At 38.5% G+C, this 21962-nt stretch overlaps 1 protein-coding gene across 3 annotated transcripts in view; it reads right to left on the minus strand.

Annotated features, from left to right (window-relative positions):
* Wdpcp (WD repeat containing planar cell polarity effector) overlaps positions 1-21962 on the minus strand; it is a 303350-nt gene that overhangs the window by 224289 nt on the left and 57099 nt on the right. The window contains exon 2 of one of the 3 annotated variants that reach the window (XM_052734724.1): positions 6676-6787. The exons of the other annotated variants lie outside the window; for them this stretch is intronic. The gene's annotated coding sequence lies outside the window, so the exon portion shown is untranslated. The remainder of the gene's footprint in view (positions 1-6675; positions 6788-21962) is intronic. 3 annotated transcript variants of the gene reach the window in all.

The following is a 21962-nucleotide window of genomic DNA, read 5'->3' on the forward strand; positions in this document are numbered from 1 at the left end:
CTTGGAACGCTCAGCCCTAAATGGGAAGTCTCCATCAAATTCCTCCCCTCTGGGCTCAGGGAACCCTGCAAAAGTGAAGTCAGAAAGAAAGCCAGAGGGGATGGAAGACACCAAGCACACAAAGCCCTCAAAAAGAATATAAGCAAAGCTCATGTGAGCTCAGAGAGACTGGGACAGCATGCACAGGGCTTGCATGGGTCTGCACTGGATCCTCAGAGTATACTTTATGGCTTCCAGATTAGTGTCTTTGTGAGATTTCTGAGTATGTAAATGAATGAATCTCTGATTCTTGTGCTTTCTCTTTTTCTCTTGTTTATTTTGTCAAATTCCAATGTGCTTTTGTTTTATCTCATCCCATAGAAACCTGTTTGTTCTCTAATGAGAGATAGAAAATGTGGATCCAGACCATAAGAGAGGGGGGTGGGGACAGGAGGAGTAGAAGAAGGAGAAACTGTAATAGGATATATTATGTGAGGAAAAAAATCTATTTTCAATTAAGATTTTTAAAGAGACTATGACAAAAAACAAACACACAACAACATCAAGGAGAAAATAAACGGAGATTTGGTTTAAGTGGGAAGTTATTACCTAGCATGTACAAGTATCTCATTAGTTTGTATGTATGTATGTATATCTCACTTAGAAGGAAAGAAGAAGTATACCTAAGTGCATAAACATAAGGAGGAAGAAATTTGGAAATCAGACTGATTCTGAAAAACAATGAAGAATACAGAAACAACAAAACCATTAAGTCATACCACAGAACTGAAGAGTGTATCTTTTCAGGTTGAAAGAAACCATTAATCATATACCCAATATTAAGAATTATATAGTCATTAACACCTAGGGAGATCATTTTCCACCTCAGTATTCTTCAGAAACATGGCCCTTCTTTCCATTCCCCCCAAATACCTGGCACATGAGTGCTTCAGAGTCTTTGTAAATTTTGCTGTTATTTGTGGAAGTGTCTCCTCTGTGATCTTTGAGTGGCTATCAGGATTTATTCTTTACCAAAGGCATTTCTTCCTAAGTTTTCTCTGGTGACCTAATATGAAATAGCTCTACCTGGCTCTTTGCCACATCATTCTGTGATGCTTACTTAATATTTCTTACTATTTTTTTTATAAAAATATATGGGGAGAGTGATAATTCAACATGTATATTCATTATGTAATGTTTAAATTGGGGTAGTGGGACCTTTCTGTCTCCTTAAATATATTCTGCTGTGGGATGTCTTTCTGTACACCGTGAATATATGTTGTTCCCATTGGTTGATAAATAAGCTGGAGAAACTTCCCACTACATTTGGCACCCAATGTGGGGCAAGAACCCATGACCCTGAGATTAAGAGTCTCATGCTCTACTGACTGAGCTAGCCAGACCAACTTGGGGCTCTTCAGTTTCCATAAGGCCTAAAAGAATTTTAAAAGGGCTTCTAAACACACAATAATGGAGCCAAAACCAGTTTCCTACTTGAGTCTTTCATGTGGGCCATGGTACAGAGATGCCACAGCATTCAGGCTTGAGCACAGCATGGTGGATTCCTGCCTCAGTACACAAGCTGTGCAGCACACTGCATGGTGAATTTAGCTTTTACTCACACAGACATAAAAAGTATGTTGGCCAGCTGCACACGACCTGGTAGCAGCATGGACCCCAGAGTTGGCGAGGTAAGTGTGACTCTCTTGGGTACCTCCATCATGTTGGGAAGCCAAAAGGGGCAGAGTCAGCAGCCAAGGCTGCCTTGTTGGTCCTAGCCACACAGCTTAGCAATTTAAAATCTCTCTTGGTCAAAGAAATTATAAATTCACAATAAGACAGATTCAGATGGAATAAAACTCTAAATGGTTTACAGTGTGTGTAAAAATGTACATAAACTTGGAAGAAAAGGAAAAGGAGTATATGCAGTTATATAAATAAATAGATAGTTTTAAAAAATAAGTCTTTAAAGAGACAATAAAAGTAATATAAAAGTTAAGCCATGTAAAGATGGAAATTATGCCGGGCAGTGGTGGCGCATGCCTTTAATCCCAGGACTCAGGAGGCAGAGCCAGGCAGAGCTCTGTGAGTTTGAGGCCAGCCTAGTCTACAGAGTAAGATCCAGGACAGGCATCAAAACTACACAGAGAAACCCTGTCTCGAAAAGCAAAAAACAAAACCAAGATGGAAATTACACAGAGAGTCTGGATTGTGTTGTCTTTGGGATTTTTAACTAGAGAGAGACATTTGATTGCAAAGACTACTCAGTTAAACCAATATGTATATTTTAAAGGTATCTTGACTTCAAATTTTGTGTCTAAGGATACGCTGCTTTGGAAAAGAGGTTCTGCTTTTGTTTCCACAGGAGATGAGAACCTATGAATTGATTACAGGCTAATATGGTTGATCAAACAAGACCCCGTGAGGTCAATATAGCCTCACAGACTACTACAGCCAAGATTTAACTATAATTCTTAATTTTCTCAGGATCCCCATAAGACTGCCAAGTGCACCCAACCAGCAGCAAGTATTATGAGAAGCTACGCCCAAATTCCCAAAATATTGTTTATAAATGTTTATTTTTATTTAAAGGAGGTTGATTATAAATGAAATTTCTTTCTAGAGAAAAAAAGGGGATATAGATATGATAGGATGAAAGGGTAGGTTATTGAATCTACTTTTAAACAGCAACAACTTGTTTAAAATGTTTTACATTGCTATGGATTTTAGTTTATTGATACAAATTTAAAGTTAATTTTGTTATACTGTATATATATATACTTCTATTCTTGTTTAAGGTATTATGTTTATGCAATTCATTTAAAATTTTAATATACAATTAAAAATACAGAATAATTAGTCATTTATGATAATCAAAGTTACAGTCATGTTAGTTAAGTTTTCTACATATACGTAAATATATTTCAATTAGGTAGATAATCTTCAAATACTTTAAAGATCTACAGAATATGGCATTTAAAATGTTTTAAAAACTTAAGACTTTTCTGGACAATGAAACACATCTGCTCCTGGCAGCAACAATTACTTCAAAGAGGATGATGTGCATTGAAGAAACTCATTATGGAGTTTGCTTTCTTTATGGCAAAAGTTAGCCATTTGGGCAAGAAATCGCTCCTGCCTGGACTGCTTGACAGTATGTTGTATAAACGGGACATGCAGGACACATAGGAAGGTAACCACTGAACTTAGCAAGGTGAGAGGGTCCTTCATGTTCCTGCTTCATAGAGGAGACTGCCAGACATTCTGCAGTATACAGGGAGAAGTAACTGATGAACTTTGCCAATAGGTGAGACAATCCTTCAAATTTCCTGCTTCACTAAAATGTCTGCCAGAGACTCTAGGCCAGTATGCTGAAGATGGATGCCCCAACATTTCAGAGGAACTTTGGATGACTGTCCAGGCAGCCAGATGTCTTTGTCATTTCTGTAATTTTGGAAGTTACTTACAATACACTTCCTGTTTACTTGGGTAATATTATATCCTTCTGAGGTCTTTGATGGAGTTGAAGACTAGATAGTTATAATTTTCCTTAGTCATGATAAGAGATAAATTAGATATAAAACTTTAGACTCACAAAAATAGAATAGATGATAGAATATTTTCTAATTTTGCCAAATACAAATAGACTAGACATTGTAACTTTAACTCTTGCTTGATATCTGTCTTGTTACATATAATTTTACTATGTTAAAGTTAAAACATTCCTTTTTGATTAGACAGAAAAGGGGAAGTGCTGTGAGATATCCTTCTGTACATTGTGAATATATGTTGTTCCCATTGGTTAATAAATATGCTGCTTTGGCCTATGGAACGGCAGCTTAGAGGCAGGCGGGAAATCCAAGCAGAGATACAGGAAAGAGAAAGGTGGATGGGGAGAGACACAAGCCCACTGCTGAAGGTGCAACAAGATGCCAGCAGACCAGTAATGCCACAGTCACATGGCAATACATAGATTAATAGGAATGGGTTAATTTAAGATGAAAGAACTAGCTAGCAAGAAGCTGAAGCCATAGATCATACAGTTGGTAATTAATATAAGCCTCTGTGTAATTATTTTATAAGCAGCTGCAGGACTACGGGTGGGAGAGATTCATCCGGACAGCTGGGCAAGGCAGGACTGGAGAAACTTCCCACTACAATATTCCAAAGTTTTTTTATTCTAGTATCTGTTCATTTGTTCATAGCAGAGTCTCAGGTAGTCTATGCTGTCCTCAAACTCACCACATAGCAAAGAATGGCCTTGAACTCTTTCATTTTCTTGCCTCTACCTCCTGGTGCTGCAACTATAAGCATTATAAAGGCTAAAGTTATGTTTTAAGTTTTAATTACTGTGCTTAAGATATCTATAAAACAAAAATGCCTCTAATCTGTAAGCCCCATTTGCCCAAGGACAGATAACCTTCTGAAATGCTGGAAGCTGTTGTTGATGTAAGATAACAAGCCACATGTCTTCACTTCTGTAAACAAGCTTGGTTGCCCCAGCTGCACAGAACGTGTTTGATCACAGGTAGGCAGGAGGTACATAAACAGGAAGTACGTAAGGATGTAATCCTGCCCCTGATTGGACAAAGGCAGGAAATACATAGCCTTGTGGGGTTTGCCTTTATAAGCCTCTGACTAATGTAATTCAGCACCATATTCTGGGAATCCTGGGTATAGACCTGGCCAGTGTCCATTGTTCTAGCAAGTATTCAATAAAGCTTGCTTCAAAATTGGCTCACTAATTGTGGTAGTGACATTATTCTTGCCTGGTGGGATTAACATTTTCTGGAGGCCCCAGAGAGATCAGACCACCCACCCAATCCTAAAGTCGGACTTCACCCAGGATTCCATGGCTGAGGGGCCACCTCTGGAGGTGCACACCTTCAGACATTCCAAGGCCCCAAGGCATGCTTTCTGTTTTGTGGACAGAGTGAACTGCCAAGCTGAGAAAAGTAGCAAGCACCTATGGCAGCAGTGCTCAAGTTATGGGTCATAACCTCTTTGGGACTCAAATGACTCACTCACAGGGGTCGCCTAAGACCATCAGAAAACACATATTTCTGATGGTCTCAGGAACTGAGACACTGCTCCTCTATCTATCTCCAGGAGGGTCTGCTCACATGCAGATATGCCCATATATGAGTCATAGCATGATGACATCATCACACAAACCCCATCACAGATGCCCTGACCAAATACAGTTGTATGTGACAGGGCCGGCTCCATAATTTACTTATTCAGACCAGTCACACAAGTGTAGAAAGCAGCTACTGAGTTGAAAACAGCAGTATTGGAAGTAAAATGACACTTCATGAATTACAATTACTAGGTAAATGTAAAACCATGTACTGCAAAATCATCAACTACTATAAAAAATCTGTACATTGGGAAATTAATCTGGATGCTTATAGGTCTTTTTATATTAAGCTGTGGTTGATGTGAATGCTGCCCCTTTGCGATAGTAACAGGTATGTTTTTAAAAAGAAACTGTATTGACTGAACTATGCCATGTATCATCTTTTGTATTATTAAAGTTATTGTTATATATTATTTTCATTAGAAAACCATCCCATGATAGTGAATCATACAGAGAAGAACATTAAGAAAAGATAGTGAGGATTTTTACCTCAATTATTACAGCAGAAATTGGGAAACCGCAATGTATTATTTGTTGTGAAGTTCTATCAGCCAAATCAATGAAGCTGAACAAACTAAAATGCCATTTTGACAGCAAGCATCTGAGCTCTGCTGGCAAGAATACCACCTATGTTAGAAGCAAAGCTGATGGACTCAAGAAAGCCAGACTTGACACTGGTGGAAAGTACCACAAACAAAACATAGCAGCTGTTGAAGCTTCATATTTGGTGGCACTCAGAATCACCAGGACTATGAAACCTCACACCTTTGCTGAGGAATTACTGTTGCCAGCAGCCAAAGACAAGTGCAAGTTTTGATCAGAGACCAATTTGTTACACAACTGAGTGCAGTTTCCTTATCTAATGACACTGTCCGCAGAAGAATAGATGGCATGTCTGCTGATATTCTCAATCAGGTAATCCAGGAAACTAAATCTGCTCCACTTCCAATACTTAGTATCCAGCTTGACAAATTTAGACTTGCAAACTGTTCAGTTACTGGTTTATGTGAGGGATATCAATGATAACGACTTGAAAGATGAATTTCCTTTTTGCAAACCTCTTGAAACAACTACTGCACATGATAAATTTGACACGGTTGGTTCATTTGTGAAAGAGCGGAAGATCTTGTGGGAAAAGGTTTGTGGTGTTCGCACAGATGGCACTCCAGCTACGCTAGGATATCGATCTGGATTTCAACTTTTGGTACTGAACAAGTCACCAAAAGTCATCAGAGCTCAGTGTATGATTCATCGGCAAATATTAACAATGAAGACAATGCCACATGAGTTACAAGAAGTAAAGAAAAGTGTCATTAGTTCAGTCAATTTTGTAAAGGTGAGCACTTTAAACAGTCAGCTCTTTTGCCAACTATGCATTCGGATGCACCAAACAAAGCTCTGCTATTTCAGACTGAAGTGAGATGGTTGTCCAGAGGAAGAGTTTTTAAACATGCTTTTGAGCTTCGTGATGAACTCAAAACTTTTTTAATTAGAAGGCAAGACCGCAGTTCAAAACACTTTTCAGCAATAAAAGTGAATTGCAGAAAATAGCTTACTTGGTGGACATCTTTACCATCTTGAATGAGTTAAATTTATACTGCTAGGCCCAAATGAAACATGTCTCCATTTGTCTGAAAAGATATGATCATTCCAAATGAAACTTCAGCTCTGGCAAAAAAAAAAAAAAAAGGGGGGGAGAAAGAAAAAAACTGGATGAAAATAAATTTACACGTTGCCTACCTTATCTGCTTTCTTTGAGGAACATGACAGTGAACCAGACCAAAGGATTATGATGATAATTTCTGTGAAAGAACCCTTGCACATGCTTACAGATGAAATTTCATCCTATTTTCCAAATCTACCTGACACCCCATTTCCACTTGCCGGAAGCCCATTCGCAGTCGAAGTTGAAGGTGTTCCCGAGACAGCACAAGAGGAGGTCATTGAGCGCATGAGCAGCAATGCCCTGAGAACTGATGTCTCTACAGTGCCATTACAGAATTCTGGATCAAGGGTTTGCAGTCATATCCCTTCTGTCTGAGACTGTGCTGTCCTTCTTCCATTTCCAACAACATCTTTATGAAACCGAGTTTTCCAGCTCGGTTATCAAGTCTAAATACAGCGGTAGACTTGTTATGAAAGAGGATCTTCACTGTGCGCTTGCGAAGACTGCCCCAAGAATTTCTGATCTGACGAGAAAGAAGCAATCTCAACCTTCCAACTGAGGTTGGCTCTTTATGCATACTGCTGCAAAATATAGCAATGAAGTTTACTGTTGTTACATTAAGACTGTTACCCATGCTACACCATGCTTCAAGACAAAATTTCATTTACTAGTAATTAGAAATAAATATTTCACAATACTGTCTTAGTTAGGATTTCTATTGCTGTGAAGAAACACCACAATCATGGCAATGCTTATAAAGAAAAACATTTAATTGGGGCTGGCTTACACTTCAGAGGTTTAGTTCATATCTTCATGGCAAGAAGCATGACAGCATGCAGGCAGACATAGTGCTGGAGAAGGAGCTGAAAGTGCTATATCTTGATCCTCCACAGGCAACAGGAAGTGAACTGTGCCCCACACTTGGCATAGCTTGAATATATGAGACCTCAAGGTCCGCCCCCACCGTGACACACTTCCTCCAACAAGAACACACTTACTTCAAGAAGGCCATACCTCCAAACAATACCACTCTCTATAGGTCAATTAAGTCTATTCAAACAACTACAAATATATAATTACATATTGTTTTGTGGTTAATCACTATATTTAATTATGTTCAGTTTTTAACATTGAAAATATATCCTGCAGATCAGATATTTACATTAGTATTCATAACTATAACAGAGTTACAGTTATGAAGTAGCAATGAAAATAATTTTATGGTAGGAACATAAGGAACTGTTAAAGGGTCACAGCATTAGGAAGGTTGAGAACTACTGATCTACAGAGTTTTCCCCTAGTAAATCATAGTAATTTTCTGTGGTATCTGGTTCTGTTCTGAGGGATCCTGATCTGGGATGTAGAGGAGTTCAATGGGACCCAGGAAAAAAGCAAGACCACCCTCCCACCTACCTAGTTCTGGTTATTTAGAAAGTTTTGTCGGTCTGCTGTGTGTGTGGATGGGTCTGTGGTTTCTGGTGTGTTCAAATGATGGTAGCCACCACATATTTTGTTTCTGACTAGTCTCCTTTGAGTGTGTAAGCTTTCCGTGTTTTGTGTTTATTGGTTTTGGTTTTACTATCTCTGCCACTGGCAGCCACTAGCCACCACAGCTAATGCCACTTGCCATGGCTGCTTTGATTGTCAGGGCTCAGAATTGACTCCGAGCTTTCTAGTCACTAGATTCAGGTTATCAGGAATTTCAAATGTCTTTGGGGTGTTGATAAAATTGAAGTTGTTTTATGCTGTTCTATTATATTGAAAATCTGGCTTTGGAGTTTATGGTTCTCCCTCCTCTAGACCCAAGCATGCTTGTTTAACTTCCAACTGTCCTGTATCAGGTGGTCCACCCGATTTTGTGACAGGGAAACGAGATCAAAGCAAAATAGACACACACACAAAAAGTTAGATTATTGGTTTCATTTAACTGTCTAAAACTTTTGCTAAGATATAAATCTTATCTCAAGATTTATAAGACTATTATGTGAACTTTTTGTACCTCAAGATTTGTAAGTTTATTGAATAACAAAAAAATGTTAACTTAAAACTCGTAACACAGGGGGTTGATAGTTAAAAATCTATACATAGATAATCTTAAATAAGGCATGATGCTACCTTAGCCACTGTCACTCATCTGGATGGAGGAAGCCAGGTGACTGGCAGCGACCTTTGCTAGGGTTGGAGAGGGTGGATGCCATATGACTTCAACACCATCTCGATTAAAGGGACCACATGGTATAAACCAACCAAGGAGGCAACACCAGGTGTCCAAAATATTTTGGATTAGGATGGATTTTTGTATGATAATGTTTGTCCTGAAAACAAAGTCATAAAAACAAAGTTTATGAAAGATAAAAACAATGATTGTATAATTAAGGTATTGAAACTGAACCTCCATGTGTTTATACATAAAAATGTACCTTGTGTTGGCAGCCAAACATTGTAATGTAAGAGCCATCCAGATGGTATTGGTTTTAAAGACATGAAGGGGTCGTGGAGATCAGCTGAGGCTTGGCACTATGTGGCAGCACTGGAGTTCCTAAAGAAAGCCCAAGAGAGGGACCCCAGTAGTTTGGGAGATGCTGGTACCATATGATGGCCACCAAAAACAACAGCCTCGATGAAAAGGAGCTGACTGGACCCTAGAAGACAGTCTGTATATGCTGCCAAGGACAGGGCCAGAAAGGTGACCCAGGTCCCTTGGGCAAGCCCAGAGGAGTATGAGTGATTCTCAGATAGATATTGAGCATTAAGTTGTTACACTGTTGGAGCTTGGTTTTGCATTGTCTAGATATAGTTGTGCCCTGTTTCTTCCCTCTTAAAGTAAAAAAGGGTACTTATAATGTGAGAAATCCACAGAGTCTATTTAATGAGCAAGGGAATTTATTAGGAGGTAACTCACTACAGCACAGGTATTTATCATAGGGTTCGGGAAAGCCGAGCTATGTCCCACACTGATCTTCTTCCAAGATCTGCCTCATCGGTCCCAGCATCCAAACCATGAGGGAGTGAAGAGAGCACCATGTATGTGCATTCCATGTCTTAAGGGTCCCAAGTGGCCACACCTCAGGGGCATGTACTTCAAGGTCATAGGCAGGTGTAGCAGTTACCTGCTGCCTCACTACGGGTGGTACTTCAAGGTCATAGCTAGAACAGCTACTCACTACATCTCCCCCTTTTGTCTAAATAAGAAAGTTCTAACCTAATACAAAACTATGTACAATAGGAATGATTTTCAAGTATTGTCCAGGAGAAATAAAGGGTAATGACCTAAACAAAAACAGATCTACAACCAACAAGAACAACATCAAACATGAGACACATACTAAAATCCAGAGATGTCCAGAACATAGGTAAATGGCCTGTTACAGAGATTATTCCAAAGCTATACTATCCTGAAGAATCTAAACCTAGTGCTTAATAGAAACTATTAGTCTTCAACCCCATCAAGGCCTCTGTCCCACAGGTAATAGAGTTTGGTTATAGAAGGAACAAGTAGGATTTTTTTTTTTTTACAATTTCCTTGGCTTGTTGCCAAGTAATGGAAAAAGTCCTTATTCAAACCCTTGCTATTTACACGGTGTTTCTCATGAAATTCTGAGGCTTCTAGCACATTACCTATTAATAGCTGATCAATCTCATTGGGGTTCAGAAAATGTGAATAATGAAGCATACAATGATGAGTGGCTCCCCAAGAAGACATTTACAGAATCTCATAATTGTAAATTTCATGTGACAATGACTCAAAAGTATATATTCTATATAAGTGCTATATATTTCAAAACATATCTAATGTCATAGCTCAGTGTATGTCACAAAGGATATGATATTACTATTATTGCTAATATACTATTAATGCGATTACATGTTTTTCTTTTTTATTTTATAATTTAATTCAATTTTACATATCAGCCACAGATTCCCTTGTTGTACCCCCTCCCGCCCCCCGCCCCGCCTTACCCCCAGTCCACCCCAATTCCCATCTCCTCCAGGGCAAAGACTCCCTTGAGGATTGAGTTCAACCTGGTAGATTCAGTCCAGGTAGGTCCAGTCCCCTCCTCCCAGGCTGAGCCAAGTGTCCCTGTATAAGCCCCTGGTTTCAAACAGCCAACTCATGCACTGAGTACAGGACCCGGTCCCACTGCCTGGATGCCTCCCAAACAGATCAAGCCAATCAACTGTCTCACTTATCTAGAGGGCCTGATCCAGTTGGGGGCTCCTCAGCTATTGGTTCATAGTTCATGTGTTTCCATTCGTTTGGCTATTTGTCCCTGTGCTTTATCCAACCTTGGTCTCAACAATTCTCACTCATACAAACCCTCCTCTTTCTCGCCAATTGGACTCCTGGAGCTCCACCTGGGGCCTGGCCATGGATCTCTGCATCCGGTTCCCTCAGTCATTGGATGGGGTTTCTAGCACGACAATTAGGGTGTTTGGCCTATCATCAGAGTAGGTCAGTTCGGGCTGTCTCTCAACCATTGCCAGTAGTCTATTGTGGGGGTATCTTTGTGGATTTCTGTGGACCTCTCTAGCACTTTGCTTCTTCCTATTCTCATGTGGTCTTCATTTACCATGGTCTCCTATTCCTTGTTCTTCCTCTCTGTCGTTGATCCAGCTGGGATCTCCCGCTCCCCTAAGCTCTCTTTCCCTCGACCCTTGCCCTTCATTACCCCCACTCACGTCCAGGTTGTTCATGTAGATCTCATCCATTTCTCTGTCATTGGGCGATCCCTGTGTCTTTCTTGGGGTCCTGTTTTCTAGGTAGCCTCCCTGGAGTTGTGAGTAGCAGTCTAGTCATCTTTGTTTTACATCTAGTATCCTCCTATGAGTGAATACATACCATGTTTGTCTTTCTGAGTCTGGGTTACCTCACTCAGGATTATTTTTTCTAGATCCATCCATTTGCCTGCAAACCTCATGATGTCATTGTTTTTCTCTGCTGAGTAGTATTCCATTGTGTATATGTACCACATTTTATTTATCCATTCTTCAGTTGAAGGGCATCGAGGTGGTTTCCAGGTTCTGGCTATTACAAACAATGCTGATATGAACATAGCTGAGCAAGTGCCCTTGTGGTATGATTGAGCATTCCTTGGGTATATGCCCAAGAGTGGTATAGCTGGATCTTGGGGGAGGGATAACAATTGTTAATCTCTCCCAAAAAGTTACTGTAGGCTCTTTGCCAGTATTTACTATCTTTCCATAAAGAGGAAATCTCCTCATTAGTTAAAGGTACTACAATTTCTGCTGGGTCCATTCCTGTCAATTGACAAAGTCTTAAGTTTCCTCTTAGAATCAAATCAGAGATCTTTTCCAGATAAGTTTTTAATTTCTTACTTGGTTTACATGGTAGAAATTTCCATTCCAATATAGTATCTTTCCTCTGCATCAAAATTCCTGTGGGGGATTGTCTAGAAGGAAATACGACTAGAATGAGGTTAAGTTCTGGACAGCCCACCCATGCTCCCACGTGGGGGCGCCAGATAATGCAAGAAATCCACGGAGTCTGTTTAATGAGCAAGAGAATTTATTAGGGGGTAACTCACTACAGCACGGGTCTGGGAAAACCGAGCTATGTCCCACACTGATCTTCTTCCAAGATCTGCCTGGTTAGTCCCAGCATCCAAATGATGAGGGAGTGAAGAGAGCACCATGTATGTGCATCCCAGGTCTTAAGGGTCCCAAGCGGCCACACCACAGTAGCATGTACTCAAGGTCATAGGCAAGTGTAGCAGTTACCTGCTATAGAATTTATTTAGAACTTATGTAGAACTTATTTATTGTATATTGTTAAGGATGATTAAGACATGTAAGTTAATGGTGACTACTTCATAAAAGATCAACTTCTTTAATCTTCTCAGAACTATGCTTGGTGCCTTGCTAAGTTCAAGAGTAATTCATTTACAATGACAAGCTTTATTTAGCCTCCTGTATGTGTTTTCAAGGTTAAGCCTAAAATCAGGTATACCTGATAGATTATGGTCCTGAAACTCTTCAGAGATCTGCTGAATACAGCATTTAAAATAAAGCTTCCTGTGATAGACAGAAATGCCAACATGTAGATGTGACCCTAAGGTCTCCAGAGAAGACAGATGGGGCACAGACCTAGATTGTGGTGACACTAACCATTGGAAAAAAGTTGCCCCAATTCCTTGCCTGCAACCAGGACACTGCCAAAATGGGTACAAGCAGGATACTGCAGAGTCAATTGCCCCACTTGGCCTAGACGAGGTAGGCCAGTCCCCCAAGTTCCTCCTCCACAAGAAAGTCTGTCAAATCATTTGGACCCAGTGGCTGAAGACTGATACTGCCCTGGGGCCTCTGTCCCCAACTAAGCCAGCAAGACCATGGGAACCTAGGGTAAGCATCTAGATTGTAGGTAAGTCTCTGTCATTTTAATTGATACAGAGGCCATTTGGCTTATTCTTCCTGCTATAATTTATCCTTCTCAGATCTCTGATGGCATTGATGGCTAGGCTAACTGTAACTTTGTCATTCTAACAGCAGCAGGCAACCAGCTCTTTCCCCAAGGCTGCAGTTACCTTGTTAGTTCATTTCATATGTAAAATCAGGTCTTGCTTTTTCTAGAGCTACTAGGTCTCCTGCTGAGAAAGACAGACAGGTTTGCCTTGCTAATAGGCTTCATATTAAAGGATAAAAAGGTTTCAGATGTAATTTTTTACTATTCCTTTCTTTAAAAGAACTAGATTTACCGTGACTGCATTCTGTAATCAACTAAAGTTTATATAAATTTAAGGGTTTAAGAAAGTGTTCTAAGGTATGCAAAGGTCTGAGGATATGAAAGCTCAAGTAAGTTTTGAAGGCCCAAGAAAGTGTTTTAAAATATGTAGGTAAAAGTTACAAAGGTATAAGAAAATGATTTAAGGTAATAAAGTTTCAAATTTCTTTCCCCTTCTATGCTATTGTTATATGAGGCTTTCAAAAGTTCAGAGTTTTAACATTGATCAATGGAGTTCTGATATGCTGGTAGAGCATTGACTACTATTATTAGTCACAAGCTCAAGATTTTAAATTTCCTTTGGTTGTCATCTAAGTATGCACTTAAAGTTGCTGCTCATCAGGCTAAAATCATCTCTGTCTAATCTATACATACAACTCTCTAGACAGAGAAAAATGCTGATGCTTTTTAACCCAAAGCTATAGCTTTTGCTATGATTCAATAGCATGAGTCTACTCTTTTTGTAAACTAAGAAATTCATGTGAGCTTCAAAGAGTCAAGGGAGTTGTAAGACTCAGATCCCCCTCTAACAGGTCAAATAGACTAAGATAAGTGCAGCCTAAATTTCCCCACCTGCCTGTTCCTGAGATAGGGGAGATCTCTCTCTCTCTCTCTCTCTCTCTCTCTCTCTCTCTCTCTCTCTCTCTCTCTCTCTCTCTCCCAGTCTTGGAACTCATCCCCTCCTCCAACTACCATGACTATGGGCCTGAAAGCTCCAAATGTAAGATTTTCTTTCAAGTTCCTAAACTTTAACTTCTGTCCCTAGTCTATATCTGTCTAGCAGATTTCCATTTGGCTGACAGATACAATCCAGAAATCAGCTTCACACTGCAAACTGCTCCAAACAGCTGCAAGCCCTGGACTTGCTGAAAGCTGATGTCCAGCCAATGACTGCTCCCTGTCTCTTCAGCTGGGTCAGCTAACCAGATGCTTCTGATGAATGCCCCCATTGCTTGAATCCCCTCCAAGGGCCATGACAACAATGTCCTAATTTCAGCAGCAAGTAGTTACAGAAAAGAGTATGTCACCCCTTATCCTCTACAAAAGGCTGGAGTTTTAGTTCAAAAGGAAACTCCATGGCAAAAGAGATAGAATAGCTACCTATAGTACCTACTGGCCTACTAGGAAAGGTATTAGTAGGCCAGTGGGTACCTGTTAAAACCAAAAAGACCAAGATCTATCAACAGGTAGATTTAGTTGAAGTAGTTCTACAATATGATATTGCACTTGACTGCTGAGTCAAAATGGGAACTTGAGATGAAATAAATGACTAGTTCCCATTCTCATTTTTGGGCTCTTCCTAGATAGTAACTCTGATGTCAACTATCACAGGGCCTTTGGCCCTTCTTTTTCTACTAACTACTATTGGCCCTTGCATCATTAATGCCTTAACTAGATATATAAATTCTTATCTGAGTGCTATTAAACTGATAGTTATTAGATCCCAATATAAACAGGTACCCACCATAGAGTCAAGGGTTTGACTCAAGAGGGGAATGAGAGGGCTAAAGTTATATTTTAAGTTTAAATTATGCTTAAGATGTCTATAAAACAAAAATGCCTCTAGCCTGTAAGCCCCACCTGCCCAAGGACAGATAACTTCCTGGAATGCTGGGGGCTGTTGCTAATGAAAAATAACAAACCACATGTCTCCACTTCTGTAAACAAGCTTGGTTGCCACAACTGTACAGGATGTGTTTGATCACACAAAGGCAGAAGGTACATAGACAGGAAGTATGTCAGGAAATAATCTTGCTCCTGATTGGACAAAGGCAGGAAGTACACAGCCTTGTGGGTTTTTGCCTTTATAAGCCTCTGACTAATATAATTAGGGCCCATAGTCTGGCAATCTCAGATATGGACATAGCCAGTATTTAATAAAGCTTGCTTCATATTTGGCTCAAAAATTGTGGTAGTGGTCTTATTCTCACCCAATGGGATTAACAGCATAAGCCACTGTACCTCACCTGGGTTTTTTGTTCTAATACCATGTCTTCATTGTATCTTTGTTGATTTGTCTTGAATATTTGAATTTTATCAGGGATGCCGAATGAACCCACTATGTAATATTAACCAGTATTCCATGACTGGAGATTTGGGGATTGAAGACAGCCAATGATCCAAGATTCCAAAAAAGCAAGAAAGCATAACATACATAAAGCTGGAGTACCAGACACAAAAAGAAATAACTTCGACTTGAGCCTGATGGAAGCAAAGGAAAGACGAAGATTATGTTTTGAGGTATTGGGGAATGGATCCCTAACAATCTCCCACTTTCCTGTAAGCAAGGCACTGCTTCTTCTCCTTTCAATTAGTCCTGTGAAATAGCACCTCTTACAGAACACACAGCAAGCACACACTGTCCGGTGTGACCTGTTCCTCTGAGCATCCTCTCTAGGAGTGCAAACTACTGCATGTGCTGTGTCATCTGGTCCTCGTCCCTGTCAGTCAGATGCTGAAGTCCAGAGAATCCATGCAAACATGCTGATACTTCAGCTTCTCCATTAATGTAACATGTGCCCTTCACCTCTGATTAGGGCTCTCATGTTTCCTACCAGCATCCATGAAATAGGCAGGCTAACCGGGTACTTTAAAAAGCAGGTTAAAACCTCGGATGAATCATTTTTAATGTGAACTTGAGAAGAAAATGAGACAATGCTGATAATTTGCTTTCTCTCTAATGAAACGATGTCTCCAGCTGAGTTGGTGGGAGAACAGAGGCAAGCACAATGAATACAAGACCCAGTACTTAGTCACCTAAACCACAATACTAGTGTTACTTTCTGTACTAGCTTCTCTAAAACCTCCACATGCAGTCAATCAACAACCTTGTTGTGGTTGTTAATTATTTTCCAGGCTCATCCAGTTAGTTCTCTCCATCCTTACTATTATCACTGTAGTTTATGACCCCAGTACCTCTCAACCAATTACTTACAAAGTCTTCACTTGATATACCTGTCTCTAATCAAACTCTTTCCAATTCATTTCCCACACTTCTATGAGGGTTTTTTTCCTCTCTTACAAATAATAAGGATAATTATGTCAATATTTAGAAAAGCTTTAATATGACTTCTGATTGCACCAAGAATGGAATCCCAATGATACACAAGTTATACATGAAATAGGTCCTTATACATCATTCCATGCCTACCTGTGAACAATCTCCAAGCCTCAAAATTCTCTAATATCTTTGCTTTTTAACATATCATTTCATCTGAAGTGCACACATCTACCTCCCCTTCCAACTCTTCGTCTTGTTAACCTTAGGCCTCAAGTTTGACTTTCTTCAGAGAAGTTTCCCAACACCAAGATTTGGTTAAAAGACTAACCCTAATTCTACCATAGATAATTTAAAAGTAAGTACTTTGTGCTTTCTTCAACACAGAACTCATCAACTTACACACTAGATGACCTATTTACTAGTCTCCTCTATAAGGCTGTAAACAACTTTCACCATAATAAAGATTGTGCTCTTCTTTACTGAGGTCCTTGAACATAGTAGATATTCTATAGTATTCGTTATCAAATAAATGGATGAATAAAGGTCTAATCTCTGCCAACAAAAAGTAAGCCTCAGTGGCTAAATATAAACTTGATAAATTAACAATGATCATATACTACACTCAGAACAAAAGCAAGGCTTTGTGTTTTGTTTCTCATTTTGCATAGGTCAAAATAAGGCTTAATTTTTCAAAAGACATAATCAGCAAACTAAAAGTACTCCTCATAAACTGGGAAAGGAAACTCAAGAACCATAATTTAGGCCTTTGCATTAAACAAATGAAATATAATCATTCATTCTAAGTATATATAACCAATTATTTCTAAATTGCTGTCATTAATATTAAAATAGCATAAAACACTAAAAATTTAAATGCATAGGATCTCAAATAAAATATTAAAACAAGCCAGAGAGATGGCTCACTGGGTAAAGTGCTTTCCAGGCCAGTACAAGGACCTGAGTTTGGCTCCCCATAACTCACTCCAAAGCTGGGCATAGATGTACATGCCTATAGTCCCAGTGCTGAGGAGATGAAGACAGGTAGAGCCACAGGATTTTCTGGTCTTCCAGTCTAGCAAAACAGCAAGCTTCAGGTTCATTTAGAGACCTTTTCTCAACAAAAGGAGGTGGAGAGGCAATCTAGAAATGATCCCAAAGTCAACCTCTGGCCTCCATACACACCTGCTTGAGTGAGCAGGCAAGTGCACCTGTACACATAATGTGCATGCAAACCACACACAAGACACCAAAACAAAAAATAATTAGATATGAATTGATTAATTAATATGCTCATATCTACTTTTTAAAAAACATTGAGAAATGTGATGTCCTGTAGAAACAAAATTCTACAACCCAAGATAGAACATTTATAATTTTAAAATATTTTAAGCTAAAATTGTCCTTAACAAAATGCTTTGGACATTCTAAGGGAGAGAAATTCATACATGCAAATTTACCCAGCTATGAAGACCACTTATATACTTAACATTTTTAGCATAAACTACCAACATAAACATGCTTTAAGTCTGCAACACTTTATCTTTTCTTTATAGCTTAATATGGCCATCAGATGTCAACACCTCCTTTAAAAACACTCATTCGCATAGCACTGAAGGAAAACATTTTAAAGCATGTATTATGCTGACATGTATTTTCAAACTGACAAGACCTCACCAGTCATGAGTTTATATTTTCAAAAGCAATACAGTATCCAAGTAAATGAAAGCAGCCTGACACAGTTCCACTGTCCGATAGTTATGATAGTCAGGATCCCAACAATTCCAGTAAAGGAACCTTTTAAAAAGTTATTCCTGAGCCGGGCGGTGGTGGCGCACGCCTTTAATCCCAGCACTCGGGAGGCAGAGCCAGGCGGATCTCTGTGAGTTCGAGGCCAGCCTGGTCTCCAAAGCGAGTTCCAGGAAAGGCGCAAAGCTACACAGAGAAACCCTGTCTTGAAAAACAAAAACAAAAAAACAAAAAAAAAAAAAAAAAGTTATTCCTGGAAATCAGTCCCTTTTATTGTACTATTAAAACTGCATAGTCTGAGTTTTATATAACTCTATGGTTAGCAAAAATATTCTCAAAACATTACAATGCCAGTCACCAGAATCCATGCAATCTCTCAGATCTTCTCAAATTCTCTTTTTGTAGTTCTTGAACTCAAATCTCCCATAACTTTAACACACTATTAAAAAGCATTGATTAAATGTCTATTGCTAAAATACTTATAGGAAATATTTTATTAAAATTAGCTCTTGATGAAAAGTGAATTCCCAACTGTTATATCATTTTAAATTGTTTACCTAACAAATACTTGTTTTTGAAAATAATTTGCATTTTCTGCTAAGATAACCTACAACTTTTACTAATCTAGAAATCACTGTAGTTCTTTCTATCACTGCATTCTGGGCCCCTGATCTAAAACCTCCACTATAATATGAAGTAAAAGTTGTATAGGTGCTGAGCGGTGGTGGCGCACGCCTTTAATCCCAGCACTCGGGAGGCAGAGGCAGGCGGATCTCTGTGAGTTCGAGGCCAGCCTGGGCTACCAAGTGAGTCCCAGGAAAGGCGCAAAACTACACAGAGAAACCCTGTCTCGAAAAACCAAAAAAAAAAAAAAAGTTGTATAGGCACCACATTCATGCCTTTAATCCCAGCACTTGGGAGGCTGAGTCAAGAAAACCAAGAGTTCGAGGCCAGCATGGGCTACCTAGCAAGATTATCTTTTTTTTTTTTTTTTTTTTTTTAAGGAAAGGAAAACTGTACAGCTATTAGAAGGTAGTAGGAGACAGAATTCTTCCATTGCCAAAGCTTCTGTAACTGAGCATCCTAAGTGAAGTCTGTCTCACAAATGAGAGCTAAAAAACAATAAAGAGTCAGGCACCAAGCTTAAATATTCCAGAGTTGCACTACTGCCAAATTCATTATCCAGTACTTTTCCTTTCTTAGTAGTTAAACAATCTATTGCCTACAGCCAAGCAAGGAACACGCATAATTTTAGTAAGCATTATCATTTATTTACGGATACATGAATGAATGTATGCCCTATCTTGAGCTATTCAGGTTGATATTTTATAAGTCAAATACTGTCTCCATTTTTATTGACATTCAAAACCAGATATCCTATTTAAGGCTATATTATAAGAACTACATCATTCATTTTGAAAATTAAATTAAAAACAGAGTTTTCATTTTTATTTTATTATCAATTATGTGCATATGTGTGTGATTTATACACATGAGTGCACTGCCTGCAGAAGTCAGGGAGGACAATGGAGTTGGAGTTACAGTCAGTTGGGAGCCATACCATGTGGGTGCTGGGAACTGTACTCAGGTCATCTGCAAGGGTGGTATGTGCTCTAAATGGCTGAGCCACCTCTCCAGCCTTAATGATTAGATTTTGATAGATCACATAGAAACCACTTTCTGTAGAATTATTTGAGTGGCTTAATTATGGTCTGCAGAAGTTTACTTAAGGCAACAGAAATATTCTTTTGTATATTAAATAGCATTTGATTTACTAATTATGCTTATAAATACTTAATAGGCACAAATATTTGTTCCTTTAATTTTTAAATATTTCTGTTTTCCTTGTATAACTCAATTGTTTAGATTCCTATAAGGTCAGACTATTAACCACCAGTACAAATAAAATTATTTAAATTAATTTTAGAAAAGGATGAAAATCAGAAAGTTCATTACACAAAATGTTCACCTGCAGAGCAAATAATTACATGTACTGTACAAAGAAAGCAGCTTGCTGGTGTAGAAGCCCCCTCTTATGGTTGGCTAAGGAATAGAGTTGCTGCTGGCAAGACACATTCTGTATGCTAATAATCAGGTATCTTTATGTGGACACTTATATTACATACAAAATACAAAAAGAAGGCAATCTAGAACTACATATATTATATAGCTTTCCTAAAATACAATGATTAAATTATGTATTTGTTTTTCATTGGCTCCACTAAGACTTAAACATTTTAATCCAATGAGGATTCAGTTATATTTTGTAATTTTTTTCTAACTGCATACAAATATGTAGTTCTTATTAACAAGAGTTTCAAATCTGCATAAAATAAATCTGTATAACACAATACAACATATAATGAAGTTATAATCACACATGGATTTTCAATCTACATTATCCTTAATTATGTAATGTTAAAAAACTTATTGATAACTTTCATAAATATCTATCCCCACAATAAAAGCATTTATTGTTTATAAAATCATTGATCTTTATTAAAAATAGAATAGCAAATATTAAACTTCAAAATTAATGACTTTATTTCAACTCAGTTTCAAGTTCTGGGTTTCTATATTTTATTCTCTTCCTCTGATCAACCAAGTCATTACTAAATATTAAAGGCAGGAATATAAGGTTCATGTAAAAGCCAAAGGAATACAGAGTAGTTAAAAACTTCAAACTAATTGGTCTACAAACCAACTTGCTTTTTATATCATTCTCAAATTTCTTTGGTTTAGCTTTCCAGTCAACATGGAGATCAGCTGTAACAATCTACTATCTTAATGAGTAGTCTATGTGCAACTACCCTGCACACCAAACACAAGGCTTACTGAGCTTCTACATGCAGCTTGCAAAGATTATGTTCCAAATACCTAAAAAAAATTTGTACATATAGAATATAAACCCAACTTCTTTACAAAGGTCAAACGAACTTGAATAACGTATATGTACAGCTACATACACTCCTACATCACACACACACACACACACACACACACACACACAAACACACACACACACACACACAGAGTCCTCTACACTCTACCAGGCCTCTACATAGCTAAGAAGTTCAGTTATAGTCATTAAAAGGATTATCCAAAATAAGTGCCTGCATAACAGTATCTGGGATGGGGTTGGAATGAGCTATATATTTAACAGAGCGTGTCAAATGTGAGGATTCCCATTCTTGAGACTATATGTATTACCTAAATGAAACTATTTGAAGTCTGAATACTGCATTCAATAATACAGCCCTGGAAGGAAGCCTTTTTTTTTTCCCCTTCCTCAAGTGAATTTGATGCCCTGAAAGACTGACAGCTTTGGAGGCAAAAGTAGAACTCTAAACTAAATTAAGCATTCACAGAACAAACACTGCAGCTGCAAGAGCAATTCGAATTTCCTATCACCATGTTTCAATCCTCTTTTAAAAGAATGATTTCTGAGGTCAGAGGTTACTCCCATTTTCATGGCTATTCAGCCCCCAGCTAATGTAGCTAACATGGGTGCTATTAAATGGTTGCAATTTTGATAATGGCTATATCTGCAGGAACATCCAGTCATTTTATAAAGGCTGCCAACTACTATAAAAGTAGTGATTTTTCAATTCAAAATTGTTTCTGTAACATTTTATCTAAAGTTGGTTTGCATGACTCAAATACCAAACTAATATTGTTAAAATATTAATGA

Source organism: Peromyscus californicus, unplaced genomic scaffold, assembly GCF_007827085.1.
Source record: "Peromyscus californicus insignis strain IS unplaced genomic scaffold, ASM782708v3 Scaffold_13__1_contigs__length_99412109, whole genome shotgun sequence".
Taxonomy (NCBI): Eukaryota; Metazoa; Chordata; class Mammalia; order Rodentia; family Cricetidae; genus Peromyscus; species Peromyscus californicus.